The sequence below is a fragment of the Triticum aestivum genome, chromosome 6D (genome assembly GCF_018294505.1).
Source record: "Triticum aestivum cultivar Chinese Spring chromosome 6D, IWGSC CS RefSeq v2.1, whole genome shotgun sequence".
NCBI lineage: Eukaryota > Viridiplantae > Streptophyta > Magnoliopsida > Poales > Poaceae > Triticum > Triticum aestivum.
This window is the reverse complement of record NC_057811.1, coordinates 85789851-85807313: the sequence shown is the minus strand read 5'-3', so window position 1 is coordinate 85807313 and position 17463 is coordinate 85789851. Positions and strand designations below refer to the sequence as shown.

The 17463-nt window shown below is 52.2% G+C and overlaps 1 long non-coding RNA gene across 3 annotated transcripts; it reads left to right on the top strand.

Moving 5' to 3' along the window:
* Window positions 1-784: 784 nt before the first annotated feature.
* LOC123143738 (uncharacterized) lies at window positions 785-3538 on the top strand. 3 transcript variants are annotated; one of them, XR_006471011.1, is made up of 4 exons: window positions 788-1053; window positions 2182-2312; window positions 2565-2666; window positions 3105-3538. It is a non-coding gene; the product is annotated as an uncharacterized lncRNA (long non-coding RNA). The 3 variants fall into 3 exon arrangements; XR_006471010.1 differs by having other exon boundaries at window positions 790-1053; window positions 2573-2666; XR_006471009.1 differs by having other exon boundaries at window positions 785-1053; window positions 2182-2666.
* Window positions 3539-17463: the final 13925 nt, after the last annotated feature.

The window sequence follows — 17463 nt, the reverse complement described above, 5'->3', positions numbered from 1 at the left end:
ACTGACTACAACAGATGAGGTAAAAACTGTTGACTCTGAACTTAACTGCCGAAACTAAAATTTACTGTGGAATCTGAATGTTAGTGTCGAAACTGAACTCAATGGTAGCAGAGAGCCACTTCACATGGGATATTTTAAGGAGGGCCTACAATTCATCTTCAACCTGCACCCCCCTGAGCCGCCAGCCACCACCGGCCGAACCCCGCATCGTCTCGCCGCCCCGAAACAACTCCCCACCGCCGGTCGGCCGCCGCCTTGCCGCCTTGAAACAACTCCCACCGCCGGTCCTCCGCCGCCTCGCCGCCCCGAAACAACTCCCCACCGCCGGTCCGTCGCCGCCCCGACCAGCCCTCTAGCCCCCCCCACGCCAAGCTTTTTCTCCAGCGATCCCCACGCCAAGTTTTTTCTCCAGCGACCACCGCCCCACCACCACCGGCGAACACCGCGCCCACCCAGAACCCTAAGAAAGATAGTTGGGTACCTCTCCGGCGAGCCCCCCTCCCACTGCGGGTGATTCACTACTAGGAAAACCCCTATAGATAGACATTTAGCAGTAGCGTGGGTTATTTGGCCCACGCAATTGCTATTTAGTAGTAGCGCGGCAGAAAAAACACACTACTAGTATGACATAGTAGTAGCGCGGGCACAAAAACCCTGCGCTGCTACTAAATGATTTCAACCCTGCCCCCTCATCAGGCAATAGTAATAGCGTGGGGTATAAAACCCGCGCTACTGCTATATGGATAGTTGTAGCGCAGGTGAAACACACCGTGCTGCTACTGTGCCACCAACTGTCCACTCCACGTACTCCCACGCCACCCACCCCGAGCCAGATCTAGATCGAGACCCCCTACACCAGCGGCCTCCCGTCCCCCCTTCCTCAACCTCACCTCCTCTGCTATCCACCGGACGCCCCTGCACACACGGGAAACTGCTGCTCGGCATCTCCAGCAGCCAAGGCCGGGCTCCCGGCCTCTACGCGGCGTCGTCTCTTCCTTCCCCGTCGACATCTGTCACCGTCGCCGTCCCGGTCCGGCCTTCCATGCCGCAGCGGTAAGCACGCAAGCACGCACGCCGCTGCTCCCCTGCCTCTCTCCCCGTCCATCTCCATCGGTTCCCTTTGTCGGCGTCGGCGGGGAGTCGGCCTAGTGGACTGCGGTTCCCGCTTTGGTGGGTGGGTCACAACTGATTTGGCCTGACGGTGGCGAGCGCCAATCGATTGATTGCAAGCCCCTGATGATGTGCTCGCTCCACTGTGTCATCTAAAGATTACTAGTTCTGTTCATGATCTGTTCAGTGTTATTTTATTACTGCATTGGTAGGGATCCAGTGCACTGCCACCTAGTTTATTTTTTGCATAGTGCGTTGATCCCAGGCTCGCTGGTGCGTAGGAGCAATTCATGTGGTTCTACAGATCGTCACCGATAATGCGGGGTGAAGAGGAAAAGGCTCATGGAACCCAGTAAATTTCTTGCTGGTTTAGTGCGCTTGTGTTCATCTTGTCGATTATATTAGGAGAAAACGCCCTTCTATGCTTCTTGTACTGATTCTGATTCTTAGGTTTTTACTTGTTGCTTTTCTAGGCCTGTGTGTGTTCGTGTAGATTCACACAAAGAAATACCTGCCACGTGCAGGTTGGTTGTGGGGTTCGTTTGCTATTTTTCTTAGTGCTTCCATGTGCAAGAGAGGTAGTAGCTCTCTGCATTCAATGGAGTAGCCGCATGGTTGGCTACCAAACCTTATACTTATCTTGTTGCTTGTTGGCCTGCTCCTTATAGTTGTCATGCTTGTGGTCGATTCAGCCGGGGATCAACAACGCCGTCGTCGCCGGTGGCATGGATACCATGTCCAATGCCCCCAAATACGCTACAACAGCAAGCTTCCTACTAACTTAAGAAGAATGGATCTGTAACTGCCGGCAACTCTTCTAGTATAAAGTTTGTTGTTTACGTATTCTGACTAGTTGTTTACTATCTCTGTAGATAGTTTCTTAGATGGAAACCTCGCAGAGTAGTTAGTGTGGAGCCAGAGTCCAGTATGATATCTCAATCTTGAGTAAAGCATTTGAATTTAAGCTAGTAGATATTGAGCTCTGTGATTGAAGTGTCTCTGTTGAATACATCTAATCTGAAAATTTTCACATTTGCTTCTCTGATAAGTAAGGTATGTTTTCATTTACAGGTAGAAGATAGCGACAGAGTGATAAGGTTTGTGCAGAGATCTTCTCCTCCGTCGCCGTCCGCGACAAAGCTGCTGGGTGCATCTGTCCATCTTCAGATCTGAGTGAAGAGGGCATCCGTCCATATCAAAAGGTTTAATTTTTGTACCACCTAATTAACTTGTCTTTTCATCAGTTCCTCCTTGAGTAATTGGAAAGGGAATTATATTAGACTGCTAGCTAATTCTTGGTGAAAATATGTATGTATGTATGTAGTCTTGTATGTATGTAGAGAGTCTTGTAGCAATTATTCTTAGAGTAAACCGGAGCAGTATTCGATGATATATTGTGAGTCACTGAAAATGTATACTGTTTTTTTCTTCGGGATATGGATGACTATCTGAAGGTATGCAGGTTTCTTTCCAAACTTAACAATGAGATACTAGGTGAAAGAAATACTCCCTACAAGGAAAGGTTGAGCCGCCTAGAGAATTTAGTACTGATCATGGTAAGGTTGACAAAGCCTGAAATCTCATTTTGATCCACGTTCAAAGATTACATGGTAGCATATATACTTGAAGTTGGCATGGAATATCAAAATTCAAAATAGACTTCGCCTATTCCTTGTTTTGAAAAGCAGTGGGAATTGATTTTCTGAAGTCCTTGCTTGTCTATTTCCCTATCCATGCAACAATAATGTAGAACAGAATGTTAGCTGACAAATATTTCAAGCATATATAGCTCAAATACACAAGTATTAATTTCTTGTATACACCAAAACAATAAAATAGCATGAACACGTATAGCTAGGGTACGCATTTAGTAGGTGTCTTTCCGTTTTGAAGATTCATAATAGACTAAAAGAGACTGATAAATGAAGAAAATACCCTACTACCAGCACAAGTACCCGAACTAACAAGTTTTCACTTTCCCGGCGTGGGTGCAGGGTTGATCGACGTGGACTACCGTGACCTGGTCTGCGTCGTGCTCTTCAACCACACAGAGACGGACTTCACCGTGAAGCCTGGCGACCGCGTCATATAGATGATTGTCCAGGTGATTGCGGCGCTGGAGGTCACCGAGGTGGAGGACCTTGACGCCACCGTCCTGAGTCGTCGAGGTGGAGGACCTCGACGCCACTGTCTGGAGGTTGCCCAGGTGAAGGACCTCGACGCCTTGTAGATACATCTAGAGAAGTGGTCTGCTTAGGTTGGTGGCGGAACGCTAGGGAAGGTACCTACCTTTCGGTGATGTTTGTGTGCGTCTAAAGTATAAATGGGATCTCGTGATCTCTTTGAATTGAGATGTTCAATGTTGTATCCATGAACGCTGCAATTGCTAAGTAAGAATTTAAGTGTTAAGATGGTTCTGTGACCTTCATTTATTTTGCCCTGGATGTGTCCTTATTTGTATCCATGAATATTGCATTTAAATTTTATTTTTTTGATTTCTAATTACTTAGCAGTAGCATGGGGGAAGAATGACATTCTACTAGTACTTAGGAATAGTAGTAGCGTGGGTTAGGAATAGTAGTAGCGTGGGTTGCACGCGCTACTACTAACTTTTTAGCTGTAGCTAGCACGGGGTAAAAAACACGCCACTGCTAAAATTTAGCTATAGCGCCATAGCAGTAGCGCGGGAAACCGCGCTACTGCTATACAAATAACCTACGCTATTGGTAGCATTTTTCCTAGTAGTGGTTCTTCCTTAACTCCGGCGAGACCCCCCACCCCCTAAAAATCGACTGACCCAAAAGTCGATTCAGTCGACTAAAGAGTAGCTAAATCGGAGTAGAGGAGCAGCACGAGCGAGGGGGAGAGCAGCAGCAGTAGCGCCAGCGAGTGAGCGAGAGCGGGAGCAGTAGCAGCTGGGAGAGTGAAGCGAGAGCCGGAGCAGCAGAAGTGCGAGTGAGCGAGCAAGAGCCAGAGCAGCTGCAGCAGATCCGGCTGGTATGGACGCCGCCGCCGAATGGGGCCTCGCACTGGGGGAGAGCCGCCGAGGAGATGTCGCCCGTGGTGCCGGCTTCGAGGTAGCCGCTCCATGGGGGTGCATGATGGAGCACCATCGGCGCCGGGAGGTCGAGTTAAGGAGAAGGTGCGATGCGATGAGTGTACAACCTCTTTGGTGGCGCCGAGTAGGCCTCGGCTTCGTCCGAGGAGTCGGTGAGGATGTTGCGGTTCCGGTGGAGCAGGTTAAGGCGACGTTGTGGGGATGGAGCATCCACGATAGACTAGGCGATCGTCGGAGCAGCTCCTTGGAGGTGGAGGACGGGGCGGCTGAACCGGCGGGACGACGAGATGGATGACGGATCCTCATCCGGGGATGTGGATGAGGGACGTCGAGCTGTTGCGGTGGATGACGTTGTCGGGGAAGAGGCTCCGGCTGGGCAGCGGTGAGGTGGCGGACGAAAGGGGGTGGGGTTTCGCGGATGGAGTGGAAAGGTTATGGCGGCCTGGGATTTCGAATGGCGAAAAGGAGGCGATGGGAGGGGGGAACTATGACTTAGGGACGCGCTTTTCCGAAATGTAGGGTGTGTTACAAAAGTACCCCCACCGATTTGAACTAGCGGCCCTTTCGGCTCAGGGTTAGAAGGGGGATTTCGCGTGTCGGGATTTGGCAGCTGGAGGGAGTTTTCGCGCGCGTTGTAATTTCAGGATAGCAAGGTGCGGGTTGTGAAGGCGCCAGTTTTGGGAGCACGGTATCTGAATTTTCGAGATATAACAAGGCGCGGATTGAATTTTAGGGACAAGCCTAACGTGTATTATTGTACTTGTACGTACCAAATCAATTCACACTTCCCTCAACATAAAAATAAAACTATTCACACCACACAAAGTGAGAGTCTTGTCCTGTTTTACTATACAAATGCTATTCAAAGCTACTCATACCAACATGTTATGTCCAATTAATTTTTTTCGTTGGCTGTATAATGCATGTAACCTACTCACACCAACATTTTAGTGCGCTCCAAATGTCTATACTACCGCTGCATTTCGAACTAAATTTGAATTCGTTTCTCTATTTCAATAAGAATCTGCAATCATGATTGTCACCAACTTCTACCATCATTGGTGTATTACCTTAACAACACACCACATGATTACTATAGAGATAGATATGAACTATGTGTACTATATTAACTCGAATTCAATTTTTTGAATACACTTGATGTTGATTCCAAATAATAGTACATTGGATGTACTAACTATATATTCATAATCTAAACCATGTTACATACGTACACCGTGTTTATCACACAAAGTATAGTGTCCCACCCCTTACATTATGAGAAGTATTTAGTCCTGAGCTGCAAAAGCCACACATTAACCCAAATTATATTCAATGTTCTACATTATGATATCTTCTTCAAGTATCCGTATCCACTTTTTCATAATGAATTATGATATTTGTTCGTCTTTTACACCTTCACAATCCTCTTCTCTTTGTAGCTAGCTAGCGCTAACTTTCTATCGTGCATGCACACGCCCAACCCCCTCTCACCCTCCCTCAACGTCCCCTCCATCGCGCACGTTCGTTATTTCTCTTTAGGTCGTTCACCCACGGTGTGTGTAGGCCCCCCGGCTCCTTCTTTCCGGCAGACACCGGTCGATATACCTCTCTAGCCAAGTGTGCCTACCACAAACACATACTTCCCCTCTTCTCTTCTCACCGTCCATGCCCCCCTATGTCCAATACGGTTCCACGCAGGTGCGCATAAAAATCTCGTCCTCGAGATTTGCTAAGGGTTGTCTTAAAAATAATGCTACCATTAGTTGAAACCAATAGTTTGCGCATAGCACGAATTTAGGGTACAAACATAAGCTGCAACACACAAATAAACATAGCTATGACGTTTATAATAAAGACGGCAAAAGGACAGGGTCCTGAGAAAACGTCTCTGGTACTGGGGCGCACAAGCAGACATCCTTTAATAGCGGTGATACAGAATCGCACAATTACAAGGCGTAGAAATAATAAGGCTCGTTACTACTCGAGTGACTTAGTCTACTCCGTTAATATCAAAGCGGGCTTGTCTAGAGGACGTCGAATCTTCCCCACGGGTTTCACCGTCGGGATTAGCCGGATGAGGTTGAGGGGCTGCAGGGTCGGGGTAGCGGTGATGACCATCGCGGGGGTTGTTGGCCACAATCCCGTTGGAGTGTGTTCCCAAAAGGCGACGAAGCACTTCTGGGGACATCAAAGTACTTTGGTCGATGGTTGGGGCAGACCTCAAGGGCTCGATCGGGTGTCCGAACAGCACGACTGGGTTGTCGGCGTCGGGCTCCACTTCTCCTCTCGCCGGGGCTCGGCGAAACTGTTCTCCACGAGCGGCGATCAGATCAAGGGTGATTTGATCGAACAGTTCCTCTAGTGCACTTACATAGCGCACCAGATGCAATAGTGCAGGATCCGTCTCGTGATCTCCGTTGGCAACCTGGGGCGGCCTACCATACCCGTTACGACTGGGGTAGTAGTAGAGCGAGCGACAGTTAACTCTGGGCGACAAGTGCCGGAGTTGAACTATAGCTTCTCGAGCTGCCAGCTGGATAGCTTGTGGCTCAAAAGGGAGTGGTCCTTCCAGTGAACCTGTAGGGGCGTTCTGGCGATAGACCCCTACCATAAATGTGTACAGTGGCCCAGAACTGACGGCTCTCACCGTTCAAGAGTTCTTGGTACACAACATACTCTGGGGGCTCTTCTAATGCATAGGCACGGCGGGTGAGGTTCGCGAGCACGGTCACAAAACCTCCAAGGTTGGTTGCTGTGGTCTCATTGTGAACAATGGGGCCAGGCATCGTGACTTGGTTTGGGAAAGAGGCTGTGCTGTGCTGGGTTGAGGCTAGCGCGCCCTTTTTATAGAAAAAGGGGCGGAGTCTTCCTTCGCACGCTTGCGAATGAGACATGTTAGGTGTCGGTCACTGGCGCGTGATCGACAGGCTAGGCTGATAGGTTGGGCACCGACTGCCAAAAGCATCGGGGTCACTGTGTGGCTATCTTACGCGAGAAGCTTGGCCGGGGTTAGGTTAAGGTCTGGTGGGTTGGTTAACCTAGGTTTATTGACCTGGCTAAGATAGGGTTAGCCAATGGTCAGCCTGGCTCTGATACTAAGTCTGTCAGGACCGGATTTTCGGGATATTAATTCTCCAGAAAATGGCCCTTGTGCTCACCAGCCCCAGGATTACTATTAGCTGATGAGGCACCAACTTGATACAAGAATTCCAAGCAAGGTACAAAATATGTAGTACAAGACCATTGTGGCCTATGAGTACAATACTTGGTTTCTAGTGGTTGATGGCGGGAGCGGTTTGTGGTTCATCTGCGTCTATGGGACTCCATTTCCCACAAGAACAGCCGACTAGGATAACTCCTATCTTTGCGAGGCTGCTATCACCTTTACATGGGTTCCGGGGCTGTCGTCGTAACGCTCTTCTCCACGCATGAAATCTGGCCAAGACAATAGCCAGGGACAAGCCAGTGAGTACGTTTGAATGTACTCGCAAACATTTAGAACACGGGTATAATATAACAAGGGTAATCATGCTCCGAATGTTCTATGATCATAACGTTTGTCACGAAATATATGAAATCCATGATGTACGCATGCGGGTAAAATATGAGTATGCAATATAGAAAAAAATGTAGTGATCGAGTGTCTGAAATGACTCCTCGAAAAGGTAAAGATAAATTAACAATGCCGCAGTCGGGCGTCTGAGCGACACCACATAAAGGGCTTATAAATAACAGAAATAACAAGCATGCCACAGTCGGGCGTTTATGCGACACCACATAAAGAGCTTATATATAAAAGAAACAACAAGCATGCCATAGTCGGGCGTCTAAGAGACACCACATAAAGGGCTTATATATGAAAGAAACAACAAACATGCCACAGTCGGGCGTCTATGCGACACCACATAAAGGGCTTATAAATAATAATCACAGTGAATATCCAGGAGGTAGGACCATCCCAGGGATACTCAATAATTCAAATAAGATAAATGGTTAGTCCACAATAATAATGATCATAATCCATATGTGTCACAGTTCATAATCAATGTTCTGGCTTAGCAGTTTTTCCTCCGAAGACCGACACTAAGACCGACACTTGACCTATCCCAGACTGTAGTCCTTAACCATGGACACGACTATTCGAATAGATGTATAATCTCTGCAGAGGGTGTACTCTTTACCCACGGGTAACGGATTTCTTTAGTCCATCGGGACTAATTCCGTCTACAGTCTTTTAATTGAAAACACGCCTGACCTGCACACACCAGCTTAACTTACCAGTGTCTGGAATCACCCACGACACCTGTCAAGCCAAACTCTAAGTGGGGAGGCTACAACCTCGACATAGCATGGGATCAAATTTATATCGCGCGCTCTAAGGGGTGCCCCCCTCTCGGTCCCAACCGGAAACACCCATGCCCCCGGACCGGATGACTGGCTTTAATCCATGGCCATGGGACCCTCATCACGGCCTCTCTGTACGGTGTGTGCTAGAAAGGGGTTGACAACTTACTGAACCGTACCCTACCTATGGCAGGGACAAGTGGTAGTACGAAGCAAGGGTGGGGGTTACTGGACAAGACTCGATCTAAGGCCGACTCAGGAGGTTCAAGTGTTCCCTGCATGATTAGCATAACAAAATATTTCCAATAACAGATAAGCTTAACACTCATCAAGCCCCACCATGCCATACCGGACATACTCGTCTCAACGAGGGACTAGGGACAAGCTCGCGTCTACCCAAGACCGCGACTTTCCTGACTTCCTTCCGACATGCATGAGAAGCTTACGAGGACGATCACTATCACCAGCATATCCATTTATAACAGCAAAGGAAAACTCCATTTTGCACTCATGCGTATGATCTTACCGTCACATAAAATAGCATATACTCCAAGTCAAGGTGATGTTGTAACCGTATCAACAACATCCAAAAATATTAAGCCAGGGTTCAGAATGCTTGCCTTCAAGTGTATGCATGTGGGGGTGCACTTTTTGAAGGTTGTCTTTTTTCCAAAATCCTATTTTGAGAAATATACAAATAACACACATTTCAAAAACAGTACAAAAAGTTGTCCCAAATATTTTTGAAATAAATCTTAAAATAAACTATATTAAATTTGAGAGAGGTAGGAAAAAGAATCAACTCATTTGGAGTTTTATTTTAAAAGTTATAGCCAGTCAAAGATTAGTCAAACTTCTGTTCTGAAATAAAACCAGAAAAGAAAACGCTTCGAGGAAAAATACGCTTTCAAAGCAGAGGTGACGTACTCGGGACTTTGCGCTATCACTTAACTAGAGAGGACGGGCGCGCGGGTCACTAACAGTGGGTCCAAGGGGCCCACTGGTCAGGTTTGACTGGTCTTCCTCTCCCTCCTTTCTCTCTGCCCGAACGGGGCGGGGCTCCGGCGATCGCCGTCGGCGAACGGCAGCTCCCCACGGGGCCCCGAGGGCAGGGATGGATCCGCCAGACTGGGGCGGTCCTCCCGGTGGGCGCTAGGCAGGCGGGGACGGAGGAAGTCACCGGCGGCGAGCTCCGCGGCGGACGGAGGTTCGGAGCAAAGTGAGCTTCGGGCTATGGTGGGCCTTGGTCGTGGCTGAGGCGCTAGGCAGCTCCGCAAGGCTATGGGGAGACGTTTGGTGGCGTTGGATGGGCGGGGGAGGGCCTGGCTGTGACGTATTGCACCGGAGCTTGGCGGCGGCCGAACTGGCCGGAGATGAGGAAGAAGGCCCCTCCCCATCGATTGCTGGCTGCGGGAGTACTATGGGGGTGGACTGGGGTTGCCTGAGTGCTTGGAGGAGCTCGGGGCCTCCTTAAATAGGCGCTCGAGGTCGGTCCCGCGGCGGCCGAGGATAAGATCGCCGGCGACCGCTGTAATGTGGTTGCAGGGCTACGTGGCGGCGACGAGCGCGTGCCGACGGCTTGCGGATAAGCTCGGGCTGTTCCCAGGGGGCAGCTGGCGCGCGCGGGTGGCTTGGGCGGCGCCGTCCACGGCAGAGCCCGCTGCCGACGCCGGCGTGCCGCCAAGGGAGCATCTGACGGCGGCGCTGTAGGGCGCCAGTGCGGCTTGGAGGTTTTCGGTGAGTGGGCGAGTGCATGGCGCGGCTCTGCAAGCGAGCTGGGGCCAGTGACGGGACGCGTCGACCCGAGCGCACGCACGTGCAAAACGCGCGCTCTGGCCGCGCCCAGAGCACGCACGCCAGGTGCTCGACGAAATGCCAGCGCGTGCTAGAGAGCTAGGGCGATGCTGGTAGTTAGCAGGCCAGGGTTAGGGATAGCTAGGAGGTTAGTGGACATGCTGGATGGTTCAGGGGCTCAAGTCCACAATGCAGACCAGAAGACATGCCAAAACTATTCCTACACACAGGGTGTTCCACAGAATGCCAGGGTCATCTAGGCAACTCTTGGGGTGGCCAAACTCTCTAGATCCTAGTCTCTTTAGGAGCCAAAGAAGGTGGTAAGGTTAGTTTGGCAAAAACATAAATTTGTTAGTGCAAGTTTTGGGGAAAACCAGTTTTGGGCAGAAACTAAAGGCTATCCTTGCATGCACCAAAAATACTCCAATGGGTCCAAACTCCTGGACTTAAGAGTTTGGTAGGGAGGACTATGAGTAGGAAAAAGCTCATGGGCACTAGAGCAAAATAAGATAGAGTTGCAGTACAAAACACCAAACTGGAGCAGAATGGAGATGAGGATGATTCACTCAAATTTTTCAAAGAACATCACTGGTTTTTGCATGAAGCTGCATTATAAGCATCCACTGACATCTCCAAACACTTGGAAGAATTTTTAGAAGAATATTTAAATAGGTTGTAGTGCAAAAATACCTACTGGACCAGATTTGAAAAATTGATGTAGAGTTCAAAATCTCCAATGACCAAAGGATATTTTTGCATAAAAGTGGTGTGGAAACCTCACATGGCATCCCCAAATTTTGGTGAAAATTTTAAAAGCATTTATCAAATGGTTGTAGTGCAAAAAGGGGCTCCAAATTTATGAAAGATCATTTTAAAAGAATAAAGCTCATGAAAAATAATTATGCAAATAAATCCACTGATAAAGGATTGTTTTTTTAAAGAGGGCATACAAGTCCAAAAATATTTTTTGGAAAGTTTCCACTTGAGGTAAAAACTCACAATATTAAAGAGAAGAGGGGTTCTGAAATCAAAGGAGAAATCCAGAAAAATAAAAATTTAATTTCCTGGCAAAATTTTAATTAATAAAACAAGGTCAATATTTTGGGGTGTTACACGTCGGCAGGGCCCGGCCCCGCGCATACCTCAACCGCCATTAGCCCCGACCGGAAACCAGGACGGGACTAAGGAGTGAGGGGCTACGTGACCAGTTAGGCTCCTGAGTCGCGATGCTCAGGGGTCCCCCTTGACGTTCAAACGAGTTTTCATACCTTGGCTCCGCTCGGGGAGGGGCGCGCGACGACCAGGTCCGAGGGACCTGGCTGGGTGGCGTGCGCTCGGGCGTGGCCCGGGCGTAGCCCCCGTGTCCGGCCCCCTCGCGCGGCACTCCCGAGGGGAGGCGTTGCCACGGTGCCGGACACTGAGGTCTGGGCTCCGTGAGGTTGGTACGGCCGTGGGCCGCCCTCGGTTGTTTATCACCAGCGCGGAGCATAGCGCTTCCGTATGTGTACGGGCATAGCCGCTCCTCGGCAGTGTTGTCAGCCAGCGCGGAGCATGGTGCTTCCACTGGTACGTGGGAGGGGGGATCCCCTCCGAGAGGAGCCCCCGGGGCGTGTACAACCCCGCCCTGACACGTGGCCGGCACGGTAGGGCTAGGAGAGGTGTATCTGGGCACCCGTGAGCCAGCGCGGGACTCACGAGGCCCTACCTCGAGGCGGGTTGCGCCTGGCTCTGGGCCTTTATCAATGGTGTGTTCCTGCAAGGTGGTTAGAATGCAAATGCTCTACGTCCTCGGGTCCCAGCCCTCGAGCGAGCTCAGCCGCCACTGGTGTGACAGGTCGCGATGTCGTGGGTCAAGGCCAGGGGGTGAGGGCTGGAGAGCCAGTAAGAGCCGATGAGTCGCGATGCTCAGGTACCCCCCCTTTAACGTGCAAGCACTTTGAATTGAGGCCCGTGGTAGGCGGCAAGAGATGATCGCAAACAGGTTAAGCATGTAAGGCAAATCAGCTTGGATAGATGCAGGAAAGATAGACGCCACTGGGTCAGGCCAGAGCGGCTTGGGGATGATGCAGCCCGGGGGGCGCCCCCAACAAGGTAAGCTAAAGACATAAGCAAAACGGATACATGCCACAGGGACGGACCCACGCGGCCTGGGAATGATGCAGCCCTGAGGGCGCTCCCAGCTGAAATGAAACTCGAAAGATGTCACCTGATACCGTTGGACATGAAGTGATGCTGAAGTAGCGGACGACGCGCGGTGAGGAAGTTGACCCTCACGAGCTCCTGGGCCCAGGAGCCTCGGGAGGCTCCGGAGGCACAGGTGGATCTTCGAGGGCCATCTCCATCTCCGCCAGGACCGCACAATGCCTGAGCTCCTGAGCCTCCAGAATGCTCCTCATCAGGCGCTGCTGAGCGGCGACCGCATTCGGCAGGCCAAAAGGCATGCGAACGTAGCTGTGGGGTGGACCCTCGCAACGCCCCACGCGCGAAGGCCAGAGGCGCTCCTGAGACACGGCTCGATTGAGCCCCGGCACGTCGATGCAGACGCGCAGCCCACCATCCTCGCCTAGATGGGGGGCCACGCCGGGCAAGCGGCGGCTGCCGTGCATGACTCTCGACTCCTGTAGCTCCTGACTGTTTCTCGCGATGAACTCCTGAGGGTTTGGCCCTCCTTTCCTCATACCTTCCTGAGGGAAACGTGCCTTGAAGCATGCCTCCAAGTGGTGCCCGAGCGCCTCCCTCGTGACCTTGGCAAAGTCGGTGGCTCTCCAAGAAAGAGCTCTCGAGCCCTACCCGAGGAGGGCGCCGGGCGCGCCTTCCTATGCGACAGAGGGTGGCGCCCCCTGAATGGGCGCGAATCCTGACGCAACGCCTCCGGAGGCACCCGCCTCCTGATGGCTTGGGCCAGGCGAAGCCTTCTTCTTCTTGGGGACCGCCTCAGGAAGTCTTCCGCTCCTGTGATCTGGGTCTTCGGTTGCTACGGCCTGGAAGGCACGCTCAAGAGAACACACTGCATCCCTTTCCTCACAGGGTACTGTGATGACTCCACCGCTTCCTGGCATCTTGAGGACATTGTAGCCGTGGTGAGTCACTGCCATGAACTTGGCCAGGGCTGGGTACCCGAGGATGGCATTGTATGGCAGGCGAATGTGGGCGACGTCGAAGTCAATGAGCTCGGTGCGGTAGTTGTTGCGCTGCCCAAAGGTGACTGGAAGGCGAACCTGGCCTATCAGAAAGGTGGAACCATCAGTGACTCCTGAGAAAGGCTTGGTCGGCTGAAGCTGATCATATGGCACTTGGAGATTGTTGAATGTCTCGACGGACAGGACGTTGAGTCCTGCTCCGCCATCGATGAGGGTCTTGGTGACTTGAACATTGCTGATGACTGGGGAGCAAAGCATCGGGAGGACTCCGGCCATCGCTGCGCACTTGAGCTGATCCGCTGAGCTGAACGAGATAGCGCACGCAGACCACCTGAGAGGGCGCGTGGCCTCAAGCCTGGGGAGGACTGCATTCACCTCGCGAGCAAACTGCTTGAAGATGCACTGTGAGGCTGGGGCCTGGGCGCCGCCCAGGATGCAAGCGATCGCGCGCGGCTCCTGGAAGCCCCCAGCCCCCTCGTCCTGATGCTGGTCTGCATTCCTCCTTGGTGGTGGTGGCAAAGGAGGGAGGCCTGCGTTGCCGTGCGGGCGATCCTCGCGAGGCTGATCCCTCCAGCCTCCCTCGCGAGGCTGGTCCTGCCAGCGGTCCTCGCGAGGTCGGTCACGCCACCCTTGGCGAGGGCCACGGTCTTCCCATCGTCCTCCACCTCTTCCTCCTCCTCGGCCATAGCCCCGGTCGTTGCGCTCTGGGCGTCGGCCGATACGCCCATCTCGCACGGCCCTGAGCTCTTGGCATTCGTTGGTGTTGTGGGTGTGGAGGTCGTGGTACACGCAGTACCGGCTGCCCTTGGATGACTCAGGCTGATCCCTGCCTCGCTTGGTGTTCGGCTCTGCTGCGAGCATGACAGCCCCCTTACGCTTCACGTCTTTGACCTTGGACTTCTTCTCTTCTGGATCGGCAGCCGGAAGCTCGAGGAGGGAGAGGCGCCCTTCCTCAGCCCTGGCGCACTTGGTCGCCAAGTTGAACAGCTCCAGGGATGTGCACAGGTCTTCATGGATTGCAAGCTCCTCTTTCATCTTGATGTCATGCACGCCATCGGAGAAGGCTGAGATGATGGCTTCCTCAGTCACCCTGGGGATCTTGAGGCGAGCACTGTTGAAGCGCTGGATGTACTTCTGCAGGGTTTCTGCTGGCTGTTGCTTGATGCGGCGCAGGTCGCTCATGGCCGGTCGCCGGTCGCGAGTGCCCTGGAAGTTGGCGATGAAGCGAGTGCGCATCTCGTCCAAGGAGGAGATTGTGCCAGGAGCCAGGTTCAGGAGCCAGGTGCGGGCACCATCCTTGAGCGCCATGGGAAACCAGTTCGCCATGACCTTTTCGTCTCCGTTGGCGGCTTTGATGCCCAGCTCGTAGAGCTATAGGAACTCCGCGGGGTCCACAGTGCCATCGTAGCGAGGGGGCAGGTCAGGCTTGAACTTGCCTGGCCATGCAACACTGCATAGCTCGGGGGTGAAGGCGCGGCAGCCTGCTGTGGCCATCGGGGTCCTTTGCTGGTGCTGGGCTTGCTCCTGGAGATTCCCACGCGCCGCCGCTTGGAGCAGCGCAGGGTCTTGGCATGGTGGCGCAGGGATGCGATCATGGCGCACCGGTGCTGGGAGCACGCGAGCACCTTCTTGAGGACAAGGGATCTCTTGGCAGCTCCTTTCTTGCCACGCAGGCGCCGGACATGGAGGGTCTCATCCTGGGGCTGCGCGCCTTGGAGCCAGGGCGCCTTCTTGGGGAGGAGGTGCTGGAGGCACCTCCTGATCCTCGCCTCCTGCGCAGGATGGAGGGCGAGGCAGCGAGAGGGATGGCGAAGGAGACCCCCCTGCAGCGCTGACGAGCTCGGTTATGCGGGCGAGCCAGTCCACGTAGAGGTCGTCGACGGGATGGTAGTGCAGCAGCTCACGTACCAGGAACAACGCGGCACGCGCGTCCGTGGGGGCGCAACGGGCGTGGGACGACGAACCGGCTGGAGTCAGCGACGGGGTAGCGGTGCGGCCTTCCCGCCGCACCGAAGGATGCAGGGACGAGGCCTGCTGTTCATTCCCCACCGGGCCGGTGGCGGCGTGGGCGGCAGGCGACGGGGAACGACGGGGGCGACCGCCGACGGGCGCCTTCTGGGCGACGCGGGTGGCGAGAGCAGCCCGACGGTCGGCGCGAGCCCGACGAGCGTCAGCCATGGACACGACGGAAGATCACACGCGAACGGTGCAAGAAAGATTCCGGCGCACCCCTACCTGGCGCGCCAAATGTCGGATTTCGGGTTCCGGCAGACCCTTGAGGTTCAAACTCTGGGGTGCGCACGAAGATCTTCCCCCACCAACTTGCGTCTGGATGGCTTGCAAAGGAATCTAGGCTAGAAAGAAGAACACACAGGGGACACAAGGTTTATACTGGTTCAGGCCACCATTGTGGTGTAATACCCTACTCCAGTGTGTGGTGTGGTGGATTGCCTCAGGGGCTGATGGTGAACAATACAAAGGGAGAACAGCCTCGCGAGGGGTGTTTTTGAGCTGGTGCGGTGTGTCTTTGAGCTAGGGTCGATCTACGTCTCCGACGAGATGCCTGAGGCTTGGTTGCCTCCTACTGTGGTGGCTAGCCCTATATATAGAGGGAGGCCCTGGTCCTCTTACCAAATAATGAGCGGGAAGGGCACCAACAATCGGCCATTTTGAAGGGGAACATCTAGTACACTTATCCTGACTAAAGTTGGTCTTCGGCTGCCAAAGGCTCTGACGATGACGCCGTCCTGGGCTCCACGGTGTTCGGCATAGAGGGGAAAACAAAGGATAATCCTAAGGCTAGAGTCGATCAGGAGGCTCTATGTGATAGACCGCTACAAAACATGCGACAACCGAAAGGAAAGAAGAACTGGGCGAAGCCAAAGGCATGGTTCAATCTTCGAAGGCCAGATATGAGGGAAATTATCCTGTGGGTGAAAAAGGAGTTGATGTTCCCCGATGGGTATGCAGCGAATCTAAAGAGGGGAGCGAGCCTTGAAAAATTGATAATATTTGGTCTCAAGAGTCATGATTGGCACATATGGCTTGAGCGGGTAATGCCAGTGATGTTGCGTGGCTTTATCCCTGAGGATGAATGGCTAGTACTGGCAGAGCTGAGCTATTTCTTCCGTGTTCTTTGTGCGAAAGAACTATCGCCTGGCTTGCTAGAAGAACTGGAAGAGTTGGTGCCGGAGTTGATCTGCAAGTTAGAGAAGACCTTTCCACCAGGCTTCTTTAATCTAATGCAGCATTTGATTTTGCATCTCCCGATCGAGGCACGATTGGGGGGGCTGTGCAGAATCGTTGGTGCTACGCAACTGAGAGGATGCAGAAGACACTTCGAGAAAAATGTAAAAATAAACGTTCAATTGAAGCATCGATGGCCGAGGCATTCATTACTGAGGAGGCGGCAAACTTCATGAGAGCACACTATGAAGCCAAAAATTATCATTTGCATAATCCGAAGCCTCGGTACAATGATGGCGACCCTAAAAAGGGTGGATCCAACCTCAGCCTATTCAAAGGGAAGCTCGCACCAGCCGGTGCTTATACTCCCTTGTTGTTGGATGTCGACGAATGGCGGACCATTACGTTGTATATCTTGAACAATCTAACAGAAGTGCGGCCGTACATCGAGTAAGTTCTCGGTACATTGTTTTGCAACCTCTAATTCCTTTGAACCGCTCTTATTCCCGGATATTTGATACAGTCGATACGTCGCCAAATTCTCGTATGGAGCGGTGATCCAAAAGGATTCCGTCGAAGAGTATGAGCTTCTGGCAATGCATGGACGCGGCTATCCCGGTTTCATCTCTTGGTTCAAACAAACGGTAATTTCCATTGGACCATTTCATTTCTTCGTCTATTTTCCGGCTAATGCAACAATCATTTTGTATTAAACTTGTAGGCTAGTTCAGAGTCTATGCACGCCGAACTGAGACAAGTCGCTAATGGTTTTGACTATAAGGTCCGTTCATTTGACAAATACGACATCAACGGGTATCACTTTCGTACCTA